Here is a 6000-nt window from a genome sequence, read left to right on the forward strand (position 1 = left end):
TGCGGGTTCACAGCCTCAGCTTGGCTTCACATGCTATTTATTTTTGTGCCTCCATTTTTGGCTTTTTCTCTTTGGAGAAATCGAACCTTAGAGAGTCCTCTGTGTTTGGAATCAAATGCACTTACATGACCGAAGGCGGGGAGCGGGATACAGGCCCGGAAGAGAGGGTCAGTGTAGCGGGGATGCCGGAAAAGTCAAGCTAACTCTCTCTAGCCAATTTTGTATTAACCTTGGCAAAGTAAGAGGAACAAGAGTAACACATAGAGGCACTACTGGAAGTTAAACTCAATGCCGAGCGAGAGAAGTAGATGGGATGGTGTAGGCCAGTGGTGGGGGTTTTAGGGAGGACATGGTGCTGCAAATGCCTGATCCTTAAGGACCAGACCCTGACATATACTTACGTAGTATTCTAGTCCTAGAGAAAGGTTCCAACTCAGGTAGTGCAGGAGCACAACCCACCTCTGCTATTATATCCCATTCAGTAGCAGCTTTCTTCTTGCCATTGCCACTACACCTCCCGTTTCCCTTCAGCCAAAGGGAATGAAGCCCTCTGGCATTTTGGGGTGTACTGTAGGTGCTTCCCCTTCCTCTGGTCATCCTCTACATCCTGAATTGGGGGCAATTCTAGAATTTGAGCCCAGGGTGGCCACTTTGAATCTGAATATATACAGGACAATAATTTTTCATGGGGGCTGAGACAAAAAACTGAAGCCCCCCTAAATATCGCCTAAGCCCTGGCTGTTCCCTGTGTTCATGTCTCCCCTGATCACCCCCCCATTTCACTTCCTCTCCATATGCATCTGCCAGATTCCCCACCTCCTATTTTTCCCAAACGGTCGGCTTCTTCCCGGCCGTGTTCATTCTCTACTTATCTCTACAATGAAGGTCTTTCACTTCCACGGAGACAGAGGGCGTTTTCATTACACTCTCCGCACTGAAATTCACCGTCTTCCTGCTCTTTTCCCGGTGCTCCCTGAACTTCTTTAACATACCATGACTTTCTTATACATACATCTCCATCCGTCTTCCATAAGCACTTATCCTGTAGAAGGTCGTGATACACATGGCACCGATCCCAGGAAACACAGGACACAACAAGGTGACCAAGCTTTCATACCCAACCAGACACTCCACACACACAGAGCTGAGGGTAGGATGCAGAGAGAGGTGAAAGCATAATTCAATCTACTAAGCACCACCACCACCTTATACAGACATATAGATGTACATAAGTATTTATTTCCGAGAAACACAATAGTCTGGCCCATTCCCAGGACCCATCAGGCCCCATTGACTCTTTGAGTTATGTAGTATCATCATCCTGATTAAAGAAATCCGTAAATAGATTAAATGGTATTAAATGCCATGAACTTTGATGACCTGATTGATTAGATCCAACTGGGCTGGGCTCAGACTTCATGTCTTAAAATGTTCCTTCACCTTCATTGGTTGGAACCCTGATGTTGTCTTCCTGTTTCCAGACCTCAGCTGGACAATATTACTGCTATCATGAGTGGTGGGGATGTTGCCATGTTTTAAAGTCAGCCTCCTTCTTTCCATTTCTCTCTGTCTCAGGGGGGTAGACAGCCGTCGCTCCAGGTAGTTTCTTGATGTTCTTCCAGTGTCTCCTCTTGCCGTCTTAAAATTGACAAAACAGAATTTATCCCGAAAGTCCCCAACTTGCTCTAACATGCAGCGAAGACACACCGCCGTATCTATGGCGGTGCCGTACTCACATGGCACAGCCCTGTAGGCTGTTTATCCAAACTCACCCCTAAGTTACTGCTGTGTGTCAAGAGGCGAGCAGAGGTGGACATTTCAGGTCCAGAAAGTAAAAATCCAGACCAGGATTTTGTTTCAACCCACAGCTCACAGTCATACAGTACTAAAGTGGTTGGTTGAAACAACATCCTGGTCTGGATTTTTACTTTCTGGACCTGAAATGTCCACCTCTGGAGGCGAGGGCCTTACACTGCTGTGAGTTCCCATCTGCAGTTATCATGCTTATTGTTAGATACTCCCTCCATTGACAGTGACTGTAAAAGGACGCATTAGCATAAACTTTTAAACGCTAAATTAGCTGAAGGGGATCTGTCTATTGTACGGAAATGGCAGCTGCAGCTCGGCCATATTTTCCATAATGTGGCGCACATGCGCTACGGGTATGCGCACTGTAAACAAACAGGGTCCGACATCGTTCCTGGGGTCGCACAGCAGCCCTGCTTAGAGCCCCAAAGCTCAGACTCAGTGGAAAGTTTGATTCCAGGAGAACATCTCCCTTGTGGTCAGAGGTGTGTACCCACAGGCATGCCTGGCCCAAACCCTGGAACTGACCACGTTTGAGGAGGCAAGGTCTGGGTCGGAGGTACTGGCAATGGAACAGATGGCGCCGTAAGAGGAGAGTTAGCTATGAAAATAGAAAAAATATGGGATTGCTAATCAGTCACTAGTTAGCACTGCAACTAGCAAATCAACTCATGGAATACAAGACTGGAACAGGGTGGCCGCACACTGGAGCCCTTTAAAGGCAGCAAGCATTGCTTTGTATGAGACCTTGTTTATGGGGTGACATTCACAGTGCCCTTTGACTGTACTGATAAAGTGGTTGAAAGACAGACAGGGGCAGCAGATAACGTCCTACCTCTGTAGGGTCAAAGGTCATGGGGTAAAATCCAGGAGTGCCTCCCTGGGTCCAGCCCTCAGTGTGGTGCTCAGTAAGATGAAGGTATTCCCGAAACTCGCAGACTTATGTCCAATAAAATTACAGGGATCGTGTCCATGCACCCTGCCCACCCAGGTTGGGGTAGTGAATACTGAAAGGATCGCTTTTACGTCTGTGTGCTTAGTACCTCAGCTGCAAACGGCACCAAGACCAACGTCCTATATGCTGCCACCGAGTGTTGAGATTCCACCTGGGTGCGTCAGGACACCCCATCGCTTAACCACGACTGCCTGTGAACTAAAGCGTCTTTATAACGCCAGAAATGCACTTTTTTTATTTCTGGTAGGGGGCCTGCATAATTTTACTGTTTACAAAGCAGTAGTTAAATTTTATAATGCTGTAATGCAATAATAGCCATGTACATTATAAAGCGCCTCTGAATGAGAACACAGTGAACAGTGCTGCCTTACATTGGATTAGCCAAATGGAAGCAGCTGGAACAACGACTGAAAAAAGCACAAGACAGCAGTGTGTGTCCCCGGGCCGCGGCTTCAGCTCCGGCTGAATGAGCCTTTTCTTCTGAGCATTGCCTTTTGATCGCTGCCACTCTCCTTCACTTGCATGTTACTGTTACTGTAAAATAAAATGGTGAGATGAAGGGCCCCCAAAAGCCTGTATTCATATGACATACATTGGGATAGAGATAATTCATTTCTGCAGGGAACTGATAATTATCATCCTCAGCTTTCTAAATGTAACATTCTAAGTGTAAATGCTGTGGAAATTACTCTACATTCCAGCAGACTTTAAATGGTCCTCGAGCCAAAAGGCCAAGCTCCCAGCTCACCCAACCAATCAAAATCCTGCCTCAAAGTGAGAGAGTGATGCTAATAGAGAATCCAAGAGCTTCACTACAAAATCCTATGCTAGTCAACAGCCAGTGCTCCGTGACGTTTATGTCAGTGTAATGAGTGCCGAGGAATGAATGGGAGGGGTGAAGGCAGGTCTGCCAAAGCATGTGGAATTACCCAGCAAAAGGATTAACCTATGAGGATCAACTGTACAGTTCAGAGAGCCAATTAAACTTTTGCCTCGGCACAAGGGGGTTATGTCATCGGTACAGTAGGCTCATATACATTCCACAAACCTGCCCCCCCAACCCAAATATCCCTCAGCAACCTCAGTCCCCAGACTGGCATGAATGGCTGAAAATTAATGGTGCCACTGCATCTACATCTAAATTGTCCTTTTACTAAATTCCCATTAGATTTCGAATCACTTCTAAGGCACCATAAGGTCCCCCCTGGCCTGCCTGCCTGCCATTAGTGCCACACACAGTCCAAAAGATCCTCTTAATTCACATGGCGCAGATTTTCTTTGAATTAATAGACCGTACAGCAATAGTCTCTAAGTTATAAGGCCAAATGCTCATATACAGGGACTGATATAGTGGGTACACTGTTATACCGTATACTTGCACATATACAATCCTCCTATGACTGATACGCATTTCTGACAATTTTACGTGAGCATACAGAAAGTCCATTTCTTTCATGTGGGTATATGCCATCTACTTGTGTATACCCATCACTGCACCTCTGTATACAGGTTGCCTAATGAATAAGTACTGACCTTTAACACTTACAACCATATTTGTGGTTTGTACCTTATCAGCATGAGTTTGGGTTTCAGTTGATTTTGTTCGTATTTTTCTCTTTTATTAACCTCATGAGGTTTTGGTTTCTTTGCTGTACTGCCATCCGACCCTTTTACACTTAAATTTTTACCTTTGTGAAAATGAATATCTCTTTGTAATGTCAATCTTGTAGTAATATTATTCAATTTAGAGCAATGTTTGCCAGCCCCGTCCTTGGGGAGCAGCAGACGCTCCCAGTTAAACCTGGACCGTCTGTGGGCCCTGAGGACTGGATTGGGAAACGCTGGTTTAGAGCAACTGGTGCAGGAAGGGTGTCCTTCAAACAAAAAATAAATTTAGTGGAAATATGCTTAGATTCAGATAGATATTTATTTACTGTATATTGTATCTTAACAATTGGTGGTGACTGCATTTCATCCAGTGTTTGGAGGCATGCTGAAGGAGACTTTCGCAGTGTCTAGCTGTGCAATACCCATTAGCTATTTTCAGCAACAATCTTCCTGCCCACCACCCCCTCAATCTAGAATGGATCGCTCCTAAGTCTCTGCTTTCAGTGCCTTACTGCAGCTGTAAAAGGGCTTGAGGACACACCTTGCTGTCCATTACACCTGGGGCTCCCAATCTTTGAAAGACCAAGGACCTGCATGCTTCGTGCAAGAAGTTCACAGGCCAGAGGCCTACATAGAATTAATAGGAAAATACTGTGAACATCATAGCCTGTTTGCTAACTGCTATGATGGGGGTGGGCAGTGGATTAATTGGCTTTAATAATATTATTGGATTTAGTAATATTATTAGTTTACACTTTTTTTCATATGCACGTCAGTGGTTGTAAATAAGGTGCAGCTTGGGGTGGGAGCCCCTGCATCACAGATCTAATCTTTCTAGTGTCTAGACTCCACCTTAGCGGGGCCACTAGGGATTTTGGACCCCATGAAAGTAAATCATACTGGGTCCCCCACCAAGACAAAAAAATGAAACATAGCTGCTTTTAATGTATTTCTTCTTATTCCAATAGTTGAAAATTATTAGTTTGTTCATGTAAATGTAACTTTTTTATTTATGTTTATGGTTGAACCTATTTTTTTGTTGGTTAAACTGAATAAATAATTAACTTTGAGGCAACGTTAAAAATATTGTGTGACTGATATTCAAATATTTTAAGCTGATTCAACATTTCCAATATGTTATATTTTTCAGCGCAAACCAATCAAAATCTGTTCCAAAGTTGGAATCATCCTTTATGGGGGCCCCAGCTCCACCATCTTGAGCTTGTCGGACCTGCAGGTATCTAAATTGATTGATAGCTATTTTAAAAACATCGAGCTATTGCCATCACTACAGAGTGGTCAAGGTTTTATCCCAACAATAACAATTCTCCTTAATGGTCATTCACAGTGGCCAGGCTCAGCTGTAAAGAAACATATTGAATTTAGCAGAGCCTGAGGGGTGGTATGGGTCCGTGTGTTTAAATATCGGAATAAACTGTGTCTCTGGCATGTGTGTGCAATAAATCACTAATAGCAAGTTTTAGGTTTTGTCACTAGTTGGATGAGATGTGAAGCCTTTGCAGAAACTCTTACCTGACAGGCTATGGAAAAAAATCCAAGGCAATTTTAAGCTTAGCTGTAAACAAGATACGTTCCTTTATATAAATGCTGCCCCATTGCCACGCTCAAGC

The sequence above is a fragment of the Brienomyrus brachyistius genome, chromosome 23 (genome assembly GCF_023856365.1).
Source record: "Brienomyrus brachyistius isolate T26 chromosome 23, BBRACH_0.4, whole genome shotgun sequence".
NCBI lineage: Eukaryota > Metazoa > Chordata > Actinopteri > Osteoglossiformes > Mormyridae > Brienomyrus > Brienomyrus brachyistius.